The following is an 18,725-nucleotide window of genomic DNA, read 5'->3' on the forward strand; positions in this document are numbered from 1 at the left end:
GCTCTGGTTAACAAACTCAGGAAATAATGGGCACACTTGCAACTTGCAAGATGGAAGGAAAAAATAAAGTTCATAGGCTTTTTACAAGACACGTATTGGAACATGGAAAGTTTCTGGAGAGACTCCTGAAAAGATTCCGTAACATTTTTTTAACTAGCAAGAATTTGACTGGAAATTATGACAATTAAGTTTCTATCCTGATTACTTATGAACTGTTTGACTATTGGTATATCACTTCTTAGCTGCCATATGTGTAAAATGGGAAATTAGTCCAAAAAATCTCTAACGTCTTCTGTAATTCTAGCATTCTATTATAATGAGTCCGGCATCATTGGAAAAGTGTGTAATTCCCAAGGTGAGCACATTAAAAGATATAATACTAGTGAGGGGGAGAGTTGGTCTGTTACCAGTTTTCAGAACAGTCTTGAAGAACAGAAACATTATAATTTTAAAGAGACTGATTATTTATATTCCATTCTAAAGGAATGCTTAGAATAACAATAAGTACAGCATCCTGAGGATAATAACATTGCATGGGAAAAAAAATGTATCAAGTCACATAAATTATACTAAATTGGAGTGTACCTATAAAAATTTATCGTTACTGTATTATCCAACTCTTTGCACATTTATACCAATCATAGTGTGCTGTTAATTCTATAAAACAGTGTTTCCAGCCTTTTTATAGAAAGTTCATTCTCATAGGAAATTATATGTCTATGGTGCTTTGAAGTCAGTGACTGAGGCTGGTCATGGTTGGAACCGATCGCCTGTGTCCACCTACAGACCCATCCACTGCCCTGAAGCTGAGGGGACGACATCTTAGCACAGCAGTGGGCCACTTTGAGGCTCACTGTTTCAAATGCCCACGTGGGAAAGCCCTGCCACAGAGAGCCTCTGGGAGTGGGTCCTTTCAGATGTAGGGATGGAAAGCCTCCTCTACAGCTCATTTCCTGGTTTCTTCCCTTGGGTCTTTGCCTCTTGGGGGTGGAGGGTGGGGGGAAGGTTCCCAGTCCTACCCAATGTACACAGAATTATTTTATATTAATCATTTCTAAAATAGCCCAAATGGTCTGGCCAGAGAATGCAGCCTTCTAATGAACATCCAAATAATCGTGAGCAAACTTCCTTCTTTTGCCAATGTGCTCAGGTTCCAAAAGAAAAGAAATGTTTTTTGTCACTCTTCTTTTGTATTACATTCTATGGCCTAGACAGAAAGAAATATCAAAGTATAATATCTTGGGACCTCTTAGCCATACTCGAGTGGTTCAGACTGATGGAAGGATGCAGTCAATCCCAAGTTTAGAGAAAGAATCCTGTTCCTTCAATAGCAGATTCTAGTGTGAAGTCTCCTGGGTTTTAACTAGGGAATCAGAGTGGTATAAAAGAATGAGCTCAGGTTTTGGAATTTGAATCCCAGTGTCAACACTTCTTAGATGTATGGTTTTGAACATGCCTCATAATTCCTCCGGGTTCTGTTTCCTCCTTTGTAGAATAGGGATAAAAATACCTAATACTATTATAAGGATTAGAAATAATATATATGAAGTGCCTAGCATAATGCTCAAAACATGGTAACTACTATTATCATTATCCATATTAACAACCCGAAAGAGATTCTGGCTGTTCTTAAAATGAGTAGTGACTACAAAGACGTAGTCAGTCAGTGAGTCAGGTATTACAAACCTCACTTACATTACAACTATCGTTGTCTCACAAAAGACAAAGATAAAATTAATAAATACAGCAGTTCTTTATTAGTGAGAGAGTAACGGTCACAATTCTCCCTCTGGACCTGTTTGCCTTGCACATAGAAAGCTGTTTTATAGGCAAAGACTGGGCTCAAAATTGCCAATCTGTGTTATTGCTTCCCAGGAGGACCACAATAGAGTGTGAATGGTTTAGGGAAAATTGGTCACAATGAGAATAATATCTCACTTTAATCTCCTAGATAAAAAGAAATACTGAAGCACTTTCTGTAACATCTTGGGAACACACTCAGTGATTCAGATGGTTATAATGTAAGATCTAGAAATGAATTCACAAGATTTCTTAAATACATATTCCAAGTATAATTTAAAATATTTATCAATGAATATTCAACAAATTTTCTATAAGTAATAACATCAGCACTTATTTTAGCATTTTCTATGAGTCAAGTGCTGCTCTAAATACCTTATGTTAAATTAAGCCTCAAAATAACACTGTGAGGTATATACTGACATGTGACATAAAAAGAGAATAATTTATAATAAAATAATTTTATTTTAAAATGTAAATTCCTGAGCACAACTATATCAAAAGACATAAAGAAATAGTCAGGTGGTTGTACCTGTATGGAAAAATCACTGCAACTATCACAGCTTCAAATGCGATCTGACACAGACATGTTATACTGGCAGTTCAAAAATGGCAAATGATAATGCCATTTTATAATGAGCATGTGGCAACACCAAAAGCTCTTGGTACATTTCCAAACAAAACAAAAAACAATTCTCTCTTAGTTTGCATAGCAGTTTAATTCATGGAAAATTCAGTGTATATTAGCACTGTGTTCATATATACAGCAGAATTCAGTTCTAGGTTCAGGCCATTATATAAATTTTATTACCTCCATCAGTGCCCCATGGAACATTTGAAAGTCATTCAGAATTTTGAATACACTTTGTGCCCGTTGCAAGTTATGTAGCACCCTTTGCCCCATTCATCATAGTGACAATAAAAACCCGAAACAGCCCCACAAATTTGCAAAATGCACTTTAGGAGATGGTGCAGTTGCTCAGTAAGAACCACTGATCTAGGTGGTCCTAGAAGGTGTTCCTAGAAGATGTTCCTTTGAAGGCTAGCTTCAAAGGGCTTATGGTCTAATCAGAGACAGGCATGTAAACAAAAAACTAAAATACAGGTTGATAAATGAAGAGACAGGGACTCAAAGATGGCTGGGATTAACCTCTACCTTTGGAAGTCAGAGAAAGCATCTCCTGGAAGTCACCTGTGCCTTAAAAGCTGAGTATACCAGGCAGAAAAACCAAGTGCATTCTAGGCATGTGAAACAATGTATCCAGTGGTGTGGAACACAGTTAAGGAATTGGGAGTAACTGGTATTGCCAAATATATGCTAAGTGTTGGAGAATAATGAAATATATAACTGGAAAGTCCCATAAATGTCAAGCTAAGGACTTCATGTTATAGGCAACAGAGAATTTAAAAAACAAAAGCAATCAAGCACAGGTAATAAAAGCATATGATTTGCCTTTTAGAAAGGCAATCCTGATGGTTGTTTAGACTGAGGGTTGACTGAGCATGTAACTGATGTTACCATTATGTGAATTAGCTAGGGTAAAGAATATTATCCACTTATAAAGCACTTTGTCTCCACCTCTGTACACAGTAATTGTGGCAACTCTTGCTATTTGTGACACCTGAAGCCTTCGCTGTGGGTGTTACCATTTTCTGCTAACAGTAACAGCATCTTAGTTTTACTGTATTAATGCTCAAACCTTTGTCTGCCATGCCACCTCTCACGACAGGAGCCACGCCCCCACAGTATGGGAGGCACAAGTTCATTTTCTAAGCTCTGGGCCTACTCTGCAGAGGCTGAAGAATTCCCTCATCTTCAGCCAAGCCTTCCCTCTAATCCTTTACAGATGCTAGGGGATGAAGGAGCATGATTACTGAGGACTGATTCACTTCCTTCTCCTACTGATCACAACTGAGAATTCCACAGCTGAGCTTTAGAAGGAGCACTCATATATCTTAACACTTCTAGGTTTGTGCTATGCAAGTGAAGAACATTCACATTACCCGACCTCCCACAGAATAAGTATTTCTCAAGTGAGCCCAGTATGAAAGGCTGGACTGGGGTACAATCTCTGAGTACAGGAAATTCACTTCAGAGCCTTCTTCCCCTGAAATAAGACAGCCAGTTTTGATAAAGATTGATTTGATTGATTTTACTCTCCCATTAGCTGTTTTCCTTTTCCATTTCACTAAAACATCATACAGTATCCGTTTTAGCTGTACTTGTACAATACTTGTGAACTTCTATTATATAATTAACTTTACAGGACAACAAAAAAGTGCCATAAATTTGACCTGCCATGGTTGACAACATTCCATGTTTGCTTCTGAGCCTTCATATCCATACGGATCAGTACCATGTCGTTTTGATGACGGTGCTCTAGAACTTTCTGATGTGGCAGTCAGGGTGCAGCAACTAGTCTACATCTTTTTAACAGAATGGTGGAAGCTTCCTCTTAGAGAACTTTTAAAATGAAACCAGAGTTGGAGGGTGTGAAGGCAAGGTCGAAATGATGTACTTGCAAAGGGAAGTCTGGGGGAATTCTTGTGTTGTTTCTTTCCTTTTGTTCTCTCCATTTTTAATGTAAGCAGTATTTATTAACGTGTAATTTCACTGTGATTTCACCTAAAAAAAGAAAAAGGGCAACAGAATTAGGGAGAGGCATTCATTAAGTAATTTGGACTTACCTATGTACACAAAGCAGCAGACACTGTAGTCAGCGTCCCCGTGGAGAGATCTGACCTGAAGTTAAGGCAAGAGTATGCTCTAAATGCTCAAGGCAGAGACTGAAAACCTTATAGGGATTAATTAGTAGCTCAGGCAGCTATAGCCAACTTCATATAAGAAGATTGTTTTTTAGAGCAGCTTTTCAAGATCCCCTTCTTAAGCTGATAAATGTTGAAGATAGAGACACATTTACAAATCTTCATGCAATATCACTGCCCCCAGACATAACCTTCTTTGGTAACATGTCCCAGAAACAGGCCTTATCAGATAAGGCAATCATAATCTGATCTTTAGAGCGACAAAGGTGAGAATTAAGGGGCTTCTTTACAGCTTCATAGAAAATATTTATTTATAATGCACAAAGTACTGTTATGTGAAGGGAAAACACAAAGATGTATAAGATTTAGTCTCTGCCTTCTGGAAATTACCATCTAATTGGAAGGTAAGAAAGTCACTGATGAAACAAAATATAAGGAGGTAGAGAAAGAAAAAAGTCATCATGTGCTGCAGTGGCCAACCAAGATTCTGATCTTTAAGGAATGCATAGGATTTTAACAAGAGATGAAAGGGTAAGACATCAGTTTATTCATTCATCCATTGGTGGTTATTTAGTTAAGTCTAGGAACATACTGTTCTAAGTACCTCAGAAGATAGGATGAGTAAAGTATGGTTCCTCTTCTTAAAGAGCTTAGCAGCTAATGGGGAGAGGGCAATATGGAAAATGACACACAAATTACTATAGGTACAAAAAGTACTTTGGAAATTCAAAGAAGAGAAAGATGTCTCTTGGAAAATTAAGAAAGGCAGTTTAAGGAAAATACCTGAAGGGTGGATAGGATTTTGACAGGTAGAGGGTAGTAATAGGAAAGAACATTCCAAGTGGATGAGACGGAGAGGTAGAGAAGTTCAGGATAAGGAAGCAACAGCTGAAATAGAATATAGGTAGGGGACAGTGATTTAGGTTAGAAAAATAGGGTGGAGCTAGGCTAGAGTTAGAAGGTCTTAAATGTCAGATTAAGAAGTTTATGATTTAATTGTAAGTCATTAGGTTTCCAGGTCACTGTGCAGGAAAGGGATATATCTGAGATCTGTTTTAGAAAGAATAATCTAGCAGGAGGATAGAGTAGAGGGAAAAGAAATTTGACAGGACTAATTATTATGGAACTCTATTAAGATATGAGGTCATTAGAGAGTAACCAAGAATGGAAGTTTTATGCTAAGGCAAAAGAGTGAAGTAAAATTTCAAGATATAATAAACAGTTTATTCATTCATTCATTCATTCATGTATTCCAGTCACTGCCTGTTTATTGATTGTCTACCAGGGCCAGATACTGTTGCTGTTAGGTGCCAGAGAAAACAGTGAGAATAAGAAAGGCAGAGCCCTTTCTCTTAGGGCGCTTACAGTCTAATAAGGCAGATAGACAAATAACCAAATATCAAAAAAACAAATAAATAATTGCAAATTGTGATAAGCACATTTAAGCAAACAAAAAGCAGGAATTAGCAAAATTGTTTTTTGGCTAAAGACTAGACAGTAAATTTTTTAGACTTTGCAGGCCATGAGGTTTCTGCCAATGTAGCACAAAAACAGACATACACAATACACAAAGGAATGGGCATGGCTGTGTTCCAATAAAACTCTTAGAAAAGCAGGTGGGGGTTGAATTTAGCCTATAGCCCATAGTTTGTTGACTCCTAATAAAGGATTAGAAAGAAGGAGTGGGGGCATTATAGGTAAGGGGAAGATGGCAGTCAAGACTTCAGTGTTTTCTGTGCTTTCAGATGACTATCACACATCACATACAGATGCAGACAGGTGGTTGGGAGTTGAACTCAGAGGATAATTCTGGGATAAAGATATAAATGGGAAGTTACTGCTATAAAGATGGGAAACGGTAAGAAGACATTGAAAGAGAATAGAGAGGTGAAGAGAGTCTAGGACTGAACCTCAGTGAACACCTACAAGGAAACAAAGTTTGTAATGGATTGACTCTTAGTTCACAGATTCAATTATGCAGGTAATAGCACATTATTTCTTTAAATCAATTTAATGTTACCCTGAGTCCCTATCCTAACCACGTTGGTAAGAAATTCAATTTTGTCCTTTTATTACTTCCCCCTCACCATTCTCTATTATGTGAAGGTGGAGGTCCCTAGCTTTTATCAGGTGCCAAAGCATCAAGATGATTACTCTGACCATTGGCCCATCACTGAAGTACCCCTGACCCAGCAAGCATGGTTCTGCCAACCTACCAGTTTTCTATATTAGAATCTTTTATGGAGACAAAACCCCTCAACCTAGATCCAGCCTCTCCAAGTCACCCCACTGCGTTCACCCCCTGGGTCCTGCTGCTTCCCCAGGGGACTGATATGGAATGGAGGTGGCCCTCAGTGTCTTTGACCCTCAGTTTCTTCCTGATCTCGGTGAAATCTCACTCGGTTCTCTTTTGTTGACCTCAAGGACATGTGTCCCTCTCCTCTTCTCCATCAGGATACCTGGCTTCTTCTTCTCAGTGGGTTTAGACTTTTATAGAATCCAGGAAATGCATCTGACTTCAGCCTGTGCTGTTTGCTCTGTAAAAATTCCTGAGTCAAGGTAATGCTAAGGATATGACCATCAGATTAGAAAAGAGGGAGGCAGGAACATATAGGTAATGAAACAAATTTGTATCTAAAAATTTACCATCACCATTTGGTTAGTGAAGAAGTTTTAGATGAAGCTGAAAAACAGATTGGATCTATTTTTAAGAGATAGTGAAATGCCAGGCTAAGGGTTTGGGGCTTCATCCTATAGGAAGTAGACAGTAATGGATCTTTACTAGGAATATTCTGGAAATAGTATGCAGGATGACTAGAGAGGTAAGCTCTAAGGCTCTGTGACATGGTTCAAGTTTCAGGTTGAAAGAACCTGAAATGGAAAGTTGTAGTGAAAATGTGAAGAATCTTTCACATGTTCAGAAAAAGGATCAAAAAGAATTTAGTGTTTGGCTTAATAGGAAAGGATTCTAAAGAATTAAAGGAACAACTCTGAAGTTTATAAGTCCACCCAGTTATAGAAAATGATATGCCTGGCCTTATCTCTTCTACTGATCTCTCTCTAGCTTTTGACAATGTTAACCACCCTTCTCATTCTTGGAACTTTGTCTCCCATTCACCTGTGCTTGGATTGCAGAAGAGCTCCACTTAGGTTTTTATAGTTTTCTCAGTTACCTAAACGCAGCATGTCCCAAATCAAATTTGTCATTATCCATTTTGCAAATGGACTCTTCAACTCACATTTCTGTTCAGTTAGAAGTAGTCGATTTTTTCTACCAGTCTTCCAGACCAAAAACCTTATCTCCATCTTTAACCCTTTTTCCTTCATTCTCTCTGTACATACATCAAGTCCTGCTGTTCATTCCTTCAAAATGATTCTCATATTTACCACTTTATTTCCATTTCTAGAGCAGACCTTTTTATTACCTCACATATGAATAACTGCAATGGCTTTTATTAGGTCTTCCTGTAACCATCCCAAAATCTCTCCCTGAAACTCCAGTTCATCCTGTTGTCTGGCTAATCTTCCTAAAATAAAGTTTTCATCATTTCATTCTCTGCTTAAGTCCATAACATTAAGTCCAAATTCCTTTGCCTTTGCCAAACATTAACTGAATTCTAGTTGCCAAGGCCCTCCATAGGCCCACAGTATAGTGTCTGGCTAACATTGGCTTTTCATGCAAGTTCTTTGCATAAGCAATTATAGAGAATAAGATGTAGAGAGTAGGATGAACCCAGCCATTCATATGTCCCACAAAATTCCCCAAATGTTCTTTATCTATAGGCTAACACTGTATTTAACTCAACTTCCAAGATATTAAAGATGCTGTTTTCTATTTCTGGAGCCCCTTCCTTCATTTCCTCCATCCTAAGACCCATCTCAAGAGCTACTCTTGCCCCTTTCAACTATGTCAGCCCATACTAATCTTAACTTTTTCTGTACTCACATTGAATTTAAGTTAGCACCATTTAGTTTAATGATCATTTGTTTTAATTGTACCATGCACAGTTTCTCCCCTTGAACTAAGCTTAAAGCTCACTTTAGACAGAGAAAAGACATTAAGTTTACTTAAGTTCTTGCTCATTGATTGATTGACTTAACATATACTTTAAAATTCACTTTAACAGCTATGGGTATTTAACTCAAAAGACTCTGTTACTATTTTAAGATGGATTTTGCTGATAACCATATTACTGCATTGAGCTGGAAACCTCTTGGTTTTAAAACAAGTGTTTTGAAATGTTGTGCTTTTAATTAATGCAAAGCATGATTGTGGCTTCTGAAAGATTTCCAGCCAGCACAGGGAAGCCATGCACGATTGTGGTGTTACTATAAAGCCCAATTACCTTTAATTTTTCTTGCATTTCCTCACCTGCTTTAGCTTCTCTGCCAGAATCACTTTTTTTGGGTTTTGGGGGCATAGTTTTTAGTAATTAGAATAGCTATTTCCAATGTCATAACTAGGGCAATGAAACCTATCCTAACCTGTTTTGGAACATGGGATTTTCCACCTCTGATTCTCTTGGAAACTCCCTCACAAACCAGAATTGGGTCTTAGAAACACTTCAACAGGGGGGTACAAATGTGGCTACAGTTCCAAAAGATACTTCTCAGGCCCCCATACATATAGATCAAAATAGAGATAGTACAAAAGATCCCTACCATTAAAATACTTAGGAATCTTTGTTCCAAATGGAAATACACTAAATTCAACAATTCTATAAATAGTTCTTTGATGGGTTTTCCATTTATCTGCACAACTTCTGATCTTTTGACTGAGATTTTTCTGAATACAATTTAGGACAGGTCAAATTCAGTGTTTTTCAAAGTATGGTTGCCAGACAACAGCGTCAGCAAGATCTGCAAATTTGTTAGGAATTCTTGGGCCCCACCCAAGACCAACTGAATTAGAAAACTCCAGAGTAGGTCCCAGCAATCTCTGTTTTATGAAGCCCTCCAGGAGATTCTGATGCATGTTAAAGGCTGAAAAGTAGACATGTTTATTCTGTAGATTGGGAGATTAAGGGCCGGTGATTTGACCTAGGACATACAGCTAATTAGTGCTTGTGAATGCATTTATCAATTCATTTTGAGGCCAAATTGCAGATATATGTAATTAATAATTTGTTTAATTCACAATACTTATGAAGCCTGTTCTCAAATGTTCCTTTATAATGTACCTTTGATAAAAGTTTTAAAAGTAATCATCCTATTCTAAATCATCACAAAAGCCTTAAGTCTCACCTTAACAACATGCTTTGCTTCAAGCATAAATGTGTGGTGTGCATATACAGTAATATTTTCCAGAGCTCATATGGTAAGGAACTATAAAGTTTTGGATTTCAAGTTGGGCCATTTATAAAATTTCTTTTGGGCTATCTTTCCAATTTTCAAAGATATTCTTATGATAAAGTGGGGGTTACATTCTACCAAAGAAATCCCTCTGATTGAAAGTTTATGAGTAATACATATTATTATATTTTTTGCTCCCTTTCATCTTTTTTATTGAGCTATACTAACATATATAATTATTGATCTAAGCATTCAGTTTAATAGGCTTTAACAATTGTACACATCCACGTAACCATCACCTAAAACAAGATATAGAACATTTTCATCACCCTAGAAAGTTCATTTGTGCTCCTTTGCAATTCATTCTCACCCTATCTCATCCCCCATAATCACTTTATGTATTTTTATCACTATAGATTCATTTTTCTTAGTTTAGACTTAAAAATAAATAGAATCACATAGGAAGTACTGATTTATATGACTTGTTTCATTTAACATGCTTTTGAGATTCATGTTATGGGTATCAGTTTTTCTTTTTTATTGCTGGTTAGTATTGCATTGTATGAATATATCAAAATATGTTTATCCTATTTTATAGTAACAAATATTATCATAAAAGCAATATACACAATAGAAAACTATAAAGGAAACAAATGAGGAAAGAAGTATCCTTGATTAGCACACATAATCACTACCCAGTATCCCCTTTGAACCTTTGTATATATGTTGTACTTATATATATATCATATACATTATAAAAATTTTCCTTTTTGGTTCAAGTTTTACCAGTTAGACCCTGATATTAGTATGTTAAATTGGTACAATTCTTAGTTTTAACTATAGAATATTTTCTAAATTTTTGAAAATACATGAACACACATTAATTGCCAAAAATTCAAATGACACATGGTATATAGAATAAAAGTAAATGTTTCTAGTCAGCCCATTTTGCTTGCTTCTGCATAGGGAGCTAGTGTTAACTAAATACAATATCTTAACCAGTATGCTACTGTTAAGGGCCAAGAAGTACTGATTTTATTATTTATTATTTTTTTATTTTTAAAATGTTTTATTAAGGTATGATTGATATACACTCTTATGAAGGTTTCACATGAAAAAACAATGAGTTTACTATATTTACCCATATTATCAAGTCCCCACCCAAACCCCTTTGCATCACTGTCCATCAGTGTAGTAAGATGCCACAGATCCACTATGTGCCTTCTCTGTGCTACACTGTTCTCCCCGTGGTCTCCCACACCATGTGTACTAAACATAATACCCCTCAGTCCCCTTCTCCCTCCCTCCCCACCCGCTGTCCCACACCCCTCCCCTTTTGTACCTCCCCTTTGGTAACCACTAGTCTCTTCTTGGAGTCTCTGAGTCTGCTGCTAATTTGTTCCTTCAGTTTTGCTACATTGTTATACTCCACAAATGAGGGAAATCATTTGGCGTTTGTCTTCCTCCATCTAGCTTATTTCATTGAGCATAATCTCCTCCAGCTCCATCCAGGCTGTTGCAAATGGTAGGATCTGTTTCTTTCTTATGGCCGAATAGTATTCCATTGTATATGTGTACCACCTCTTCTTTATCTATTCATCTACTGATGGACACTTAGGTTGCTTCCATATCTTCGCTATTGTAAAAAGTGCTGCGATAAACATAGGGGTGCATATGTCTCTTTGAATCTGAGAAGATGTATTCTTTGGGTAAATTCCAAGGAGTGGGATTCCTGAGACAAATGGTAATTCTATTTTTAGTTTTTTGAGGAACCTCCATATTGCTTTCCATAATGGTTGAACAGGCTTACATTCCCACCAGCAGTGTAGGAGGGTTCCCCTTTCTCCACATCCTCGCCAGCATTTGTTGTTCTTAGTCTTTTCAATGCTGGCCATCCTTACTGGTGTGAGGTGATATCTCATTGTGGTTTTAATTTGCATTTCCCTGATGATTAGTGATGAGGAGCATCTTTCATGTGTCTGTTGGCCATATGAATTTCTTCTTTGGTGAATTGTCTCTTCATATCCTCTGCCCATTTTTTAATTGGGTTATTTGCTTTTTGGGTGTTGAGGCGTGTAAGTTCTTTATATATTTTGGATGTTAACCCCTTGTCGGATATGTCATTTACAAATATATTCTCCCCTACTGTAGGATGCCTTTTTATCTGTTGATGGTGTCCTTTGCCGTACAGAAACTTTTTAGTTTGATGTAGTCCCATGAGTTCATTTTTGCTTTTGTTTCCCTTGCTTGAGGAGACACATTCAGGAAGACGGTGCTCATGTTTATATTCAGGAGATGCTTGCCTATGTTGTCTTCTAAGAGTTTTATGGATTCATGACTTACATTCAAGTCTTTGATCCATTTCGAATTTACTTTTGTGTATGGGGTTAGACAGTGATCCTTTTACATGTAGCTGTCCAGTTTTGCCAACACCAGCCATTGAAGAGGCTGTTATTTCCCCATTGTATATCTATGGCTCCCTTATCATATATTAATTGACCATATATGGTTGGGTTTATATCAGGGCTCTCTAGTCTGTTCCATTGGTCTATGGGTCTGTTCTTGTGCCACTACCAAATTGTCTTGATTACTATGGCTTTGTAGTAGAGCTTGAAGTTGGGGAGCGTAATGCCCCCAGCTTTATTCTTCCTTCTCAGAATTGCTTTGGCTATTTGAGGTCTTTTGTGGTTCCATATGAATTTTAGAATTATTTTCTTTAGTTCATTGAAGAATGTTGTTGGTATTTTGATAGGAATTGCATTGAATCTATAGATTGCTTTAGGCAGGATGGCCATTTTGACAATATTAATTCTTCCTATCCATGAGCACGGGATGTGTTTCCATTTATTGGTATCTTCTTTAATTTCTCTTAAGAGTGTCTTGTAGTTTTCAGGGTATAGGTCTTTCACTTCCTTGTTTAGGTTTACTCCTAGGTATTTTATTCTTTTTGATGCAATTGTTAATGGAATTGTTTTCCTGATTTCTCTCTCTGCTAGTTCATTGTGAGTATATAGAAATGGCACAGATTTCTGTGTATTAATTTTGTATCCTGCAACTTTGCTGAATTCAGATACTAGTTCTAGTAGTTTTGGAATGGATTCTTTAGGGTTTTTTATGTACAATATCATGTCATCTGCAAACAGGGACAGTTTAACTTCTTCCTTGCCAATCTGGATGCCTTGTATTTCTTTGTTTTGTCTGATTGCCATGGCTAGGACCTCCAGTACTATGTTGAATAGAAGTGGGGAAAGTAGGCATACCTGTCTTGTTCTCGATCTCAAAGGAAAAGCGTTCAGCTTCTCACTGTTAAGTATGATGTTGGCTCTGGGTTTATCATATATGGCCTTTATTATGTTGAGGCACTTGCCCTCTGTACCCATTTTGTTGTGAGTTTTTATCATGAATGGATGTTGAACTTTGTCAAATGCTTTTTCAGCATCTATGGAGATGATCATGTGGTTTTTTCCTTCTTTTGGTTGATGTGGTGGATGATATTGATGGATTTTTGAATGTTGTACCATCTTTGCATCCCTGGAATAAATCCTACTTGATCATGATGGATGATCTTTTTTATTTGTTTTTGAATTCGGTTTGCTAATATTTTGTTGAGTATTTTTGCATTTATGTTCATGAGGGATATAGGTCTGTAATTTTCTTTTTTTGTGGCATCTTTGCCTGGTTTTGGTATTAGAGTGATGCAGGCCTCATAGAATGAGTTTGGAAGTATTCCCTCTTCTTCTATTCTTTGGAAAACTTTAAAGGGGAATGGGTATTAGGTTTTCACTAAATGTTTGATAAAATTCAGTAGTGAAGCCATTTGGTCCAAGGACTTTGTACTTAGTTAGTCTTTTGATTACCAGTTCAATTTCATTGCTGGTAATTGGTCTGTTCAGATTTTCTGTTTCTTCCTTGGTCAGCCTGCGAAGGTTGTATTTTTCTAGAAAGTTGTCCATTTCTTCTAGGTTATCCAGTTTGTTAGCATATTTTTCATAGTATTCTCTAATAATTCTTTATATTTCTGTGGTATCCACAGTGATTTTTTCCATTCTCATTTCTGATTCTGTTTATATGTGTAGACTTTCTTTTTTTCTTGATAAGCCTGGCTAGGGGTTTATGTATTTTGTTTATTTTCTCAAAGAACCAACTCTTGCTTTCACTGATTCTTTCTATTGTTTTATTCTTCTTGATTTTATTTATTTCTGCTCTCATCTTATTATGTCCCTCCTTCTGCTGACTTTGGGCCTCATTTGTTCTTTTTCTAGTTTCCTTAATTGTGAGTTTAGACTGCTTATATGGGATTGTTCTTCTTTCCTGAGGTAGGCCTCTATTGCAGTATACTTTCCTCTTAGCACGGCCTTCACTGCGTCCCACAGATTTTGCGGTGTTGAATTATTGTTGTCATTTGTCTCCATATATTGCTTGGTCTCTGTTTTTATTTGTTCATTGATCCATTGGTTATTTAGGAGCATGTTGTGAAGCCTCCACGTGTTTGTGGGATTTTTCATTTTCTTTGCATAATTTATATGTAGGTTCATACCTTTGTGGTCTGAGAAACTGGTTGGTACAATTTCAATCTTTTTTCATTTACTGAGGCTCTTTTTCTGGCCTAGTATATGATCTATTCTTGAAAATGTTCCATGTGCACTTGAGAAGAATGTGTATTCTGCTGTTTTTGGGTGTAGAGTTCTGTAGATGTCTGTTAGGTCCATCTCTTCTATTGTGTTGTTCAATGCCTCTGTGTCCTTACTTATCTTCTGTCTGATTAATCTGTCTTTCGGAGTGATTGGAGTGTTGAAGTCTCCTAGAATGAATGCATTGCATTCTATTTCCCCTTTTAATTCAGTTAGTATTTGTTTCACATATGTAGATGCTCTTGTGTTGGGAGCATAGATATTTATAATGGTTATATCTCCTGGTTGGATTGACCCATTTTTTATTATGTAATGTCCTTCTTTGTCTCTTGTGACTGTCTTTCTTTTGATGTCTATTTTGTCTGGTACAAGTACTGCAACTCCTGCTTTTTTCTCTCTTGTAGTTGCATGAAATATCTTTTTCCATCCCTTCACTTTTAGTCTGTGTATGTCTTTGGGTTTAAAGTGAGTCTCTTGTAGGCAGCATATAGACGGGTCTTGTTTTTTTTATCCATTCAGTGACTCCATGTCTTTTGATTGGTGCATTCAGTCCATTTCCATTTAGGGTGATTATCAATAGATATGTACTTACTGCCAATGCAGGATTTAGATTCGTGGTTACCAAAGGTTCAAGGTTAACCTCCTTACTGTCTAACAGTCTAACTTAACTCATTTAATATGATATTACAAACAATCAAGGTTCTTTTCTTTTTCTCCTTTTTTTCCTCCTCCATTCTTTATATATTGTGTATCATATTCTGTGCTGTTTGTCTATGCCTTGACTTTGGGGATAGTTAACTTAATTTTGCATTTGCTTAGTAATTAGCTGTTCTATTTTCTTTACTGTGATTTTATTACCTCTGGTGACAGTTATTAAACCTTAGGAACACTTCCATCTATAGCAGTCCCTCCAAAATACACTGTAGAGATGGTTTGTGGGAAGTAAACTCTCTCAGCTTTTGCTTATCTGGAAATTGTTTAATCCCTCCTTCAAATTTAAATCATAATCTAGCTGGATAAAATAATCTTGGTTCCAGGCCCTTCTGCTTCATTACATTAAATATATCATGCCACTCACTTCTGGCCTGTAATGTTTCTGCTGAGAAGTCTTATGTTAGCCTCATGGGCTTTCCTTTGTACGTGATCTTATTTCTCTCTCTGACTGCTTTTAATAGTCTGTCCTTATCCTTGATCTTTGCCATTCTAATTACTATATGTCTTGGTTTTGTCTTCCTTGGGTCCCTTGTGTTGGGAGATCTGTGGTTCTCCATTGCCTGAGAGACTATCTCCTTCCCCAGATTGGGGAAGTTTTCAGCAACTGCCTCCTCGAAGACACTTTCTACCCCTTTCTCTCTGTCTCTTCTTCTGGTATCCCTATAATGTGAATATTGTTCCGTTTGGATTGGTCACACAGTTCTCTCTATATTCTTTCATTCTTAGAGATCCTTTTTTCTCTCTGTCCCTCAGCTTCTTTTTATTCCTCTTCTCTAGTTTCTTTTTCATTTATTGTCTCCTCCACCATATCCAATCTGCTTTAAATACCCTCCGTTGTGCTCTTCAATGATTGGATCTCCAACCGGAATTCATTCCTGAGTTCTTGAATATCTTTCCATACCTCCATGAGCATTTTAATGATTTTTCAGTTTGAATTCCCTTTCAGGAAGAGTTATGAGGTCCATGTTATTTAAATCTTTCTTGGGAGTTATATTAATAATTTTACTCTGGATCAGGTTCCTTTGGCGTTTCATATTTGTATATGGTGCCCTCTAGTGTCTAGAACTGTACCCTCTGGAGCTGCTCAGACTCTGAGGCAATGTCGGTGGTCACAGGGGAGTGGTATTGGTGCCTGAGGGGGAGGAAAGAGCTGTTTTCTGCTTCCTGGTTGCTATGCTTGTCTCCACTGCCTGAACCAGTGGGCCGAGCACACAGGTATAAGCTTTTGTCCCAGAGTAGCTGGATATGGATCCCTGCTTTCCACAAGAGGCTGGAATCTCAGTCTCTCCAGGAATTTTGCCTGTCCTAGCTTTCCAACCCCATAATCATAAGAGTATCATGAAAGCACCATGAGATGTAGGTTTGTGCTCCCAGAGCAGATCTCCGGAGTTGGGTATTCAGCAGTCCCAGGCCTCCACTCCCTCCCCCACTCTGTTTCTCTTCCTCCTGTTGATGAGCTGGGGTGGGCGAAGGGCTGGGGTCCCACCAGGCCACAGCTTTGGTATGTTACCCCGTTCGGTGAGGTCTGCCCTTTTCTCCAGGTGTCATAATTTCTTACGACAGTCTGGCACAGTCCTCTTTCCTGTTGCTCTCAGGGTTAGTTGTATTAATTATATTTTTTGTATTATATGCAGTTTTAGAAGGAAACCACTGTCTCACCTCTCGCATCGCCATCTTTAATCCCTTCCAAAGTACTGATTTTATTATCACATAATTTTTCTTAGAAGTTTATATTTTCTATTTTCAAGTGTTGTTATTTATATACCAATGATCTTTTATTTGAGATTCAATGATATAATACTAAATGATCATGTTAGGACTAGTTCTAGTCTATAGTTTACTATCCACTTTGAGATACTGTTTTAAAATTTTTTCTTTAGGAATGAGTAGAGTGCTGTATTAAATTTCCTTTGACTATTGAGTGGTTTACTCCTATCTGTTTTTGGAAGTATAGATTTTTTAAAAAATTTTCATTAAGGTATTATTTATATACACTCTTACAAAGGTTTCACATGAAAAAACAATGTGGTTACTACATTTACCCATATTATCAAGTCCCCACCCAGTCCCCTTTGCAGTCACTGTCCATCAGTGTAGTAAGATGCCACAGATTCACTGTTTGCCTTCTCTGTGCTACAGTTTTCCCTGTAACCCCCAACACCATGTGTACTAAACATAATACCCCTCAATCCCATTCTCCCTCCCTAACCACCCGCCCTTCTACATCCCTCCCGTTTGGTAACAGCTAGTCCCTTCTTGGAGTCTGAGTCTCCTGCTGTTTTATTCCTTCAGTTTTGGAAAGCCTAGATATTTACAGCTCTCCCTTTCAGTACATTGATCTTATACTTAGCAAATACATTCTTCAATGGTAAATTATCTTTTCTCCATTTGTACTGACTTGCACTTCTACACCATGCTACCTACATATTACTATTAAAGTTTAGGGACTATCAGTCAGATGCAAACATCTTATTAAGGAATAGAGAATAATACAAAGTATTATTTAGTTTGCTACTGAAAAGCACTTTGTTTCTTTAGCTTTTTCTCCAACAGGAAATGTAATGGAAACATAACTTACAATGACAGTCAAAGATGAGGCCTTGGTTAACATCTTAATTTTCAATTCTATAGATCTTTGAGTCCTCCCTGTGCTTCAGACACTTAAGATTCTGCACAGCATGGTGGTGTCCCAGCAGGCAGGCAGTCTGTCAGTAGGGTGAGGCCAGAAACCCCTTGCCTTGTTATAGCTCACTATAGAGTCCAAAGATTAATTTCTTATGACGTTGAAGCTCATATATCTAGAGGCACACAAAAATGAAGCTGTCATGAATTTTACGTGGAACTCTATTTTACATTCTTGACTTTAGGGCCAGAACATGCATATTTAGGTGAAATCTCGTGTGAAAAGTTCTGTAGCCTACAAAGCCCAAAGCTCTAAGGACTGTCCTCTCTCACCATGGAACTCCTAAGATTTTTGTTTTTAGTGCTTAAGGGAACAATACAATCTTACGTGTTCAGGGCCCCATAAAGTTTTTAAGTTAGTTAAAAATATTATAATATTAAAATGACAATATTAGCTAGTATTAAATTTAATGAGCCAAGCACTGTGAAAGTACTTCCTCTAAGTCATCTCATTTAATTGTTCATAAATTTGGGGGCTCATTATGAGTTGGCATTGAAGGCATTTGAATGTCTCCAGGTTTAGGAGTATGGGCTCTGTTCTGGAGAAGAGGTTCAGAAATATTTAAACTGTTGCTGCCTTGATCTCTCACAAAGTCAAGTTAGTGAAATTTAACATTATTTTAACTGGCAAATGCCCTGTTTTGGGGGGATTCCAGGTAATTGCTGAGGCTGTTTTCCTTCTCATCTGGGGTCTGCATGCCTCTCAAGTCAAGAATTCTTTATTATAAAAGAGGCTGACAGCGGATTTCTCCTAGTCAGAGCTCTAGCTCCCTTCCACTCTTTGTGTGCATTCCAAGTTCTATACCCAAGGGTGGGGTGACTTACAACTATACAGTGTTT

The 18,725-nt window shown here is 37.4% G+C and overlaps 1 protein-coding gene across 16 annotated transcripts in view; it reads left to right on the forward strand.

The window, feature by feature from the left end:
- The window catches only part of PDE4DIP (phosphodiesterase 4D interacting protein), a 268,329-nt gene that overhangs the window by 148,456 nt on the left and 101,148 nt on the right, over positions 1-18,725 (forward strand). The gene's annotated exons all lie outside the window — the stretch shown is intronic.

The sequence above is a fragment of the Manis javanica genome, chromosome 4 (genome assembly GCF_040802235.1).
Source record: "Manis javanica isolate MJ-LG chromosome 4, MJ_LKY, whole genome shotgun sequence".
NCBI lineage: Eukaryota > Metazoa > Chordata > Mammalia > Pholidota > Manidae > Manis > Manis javanica.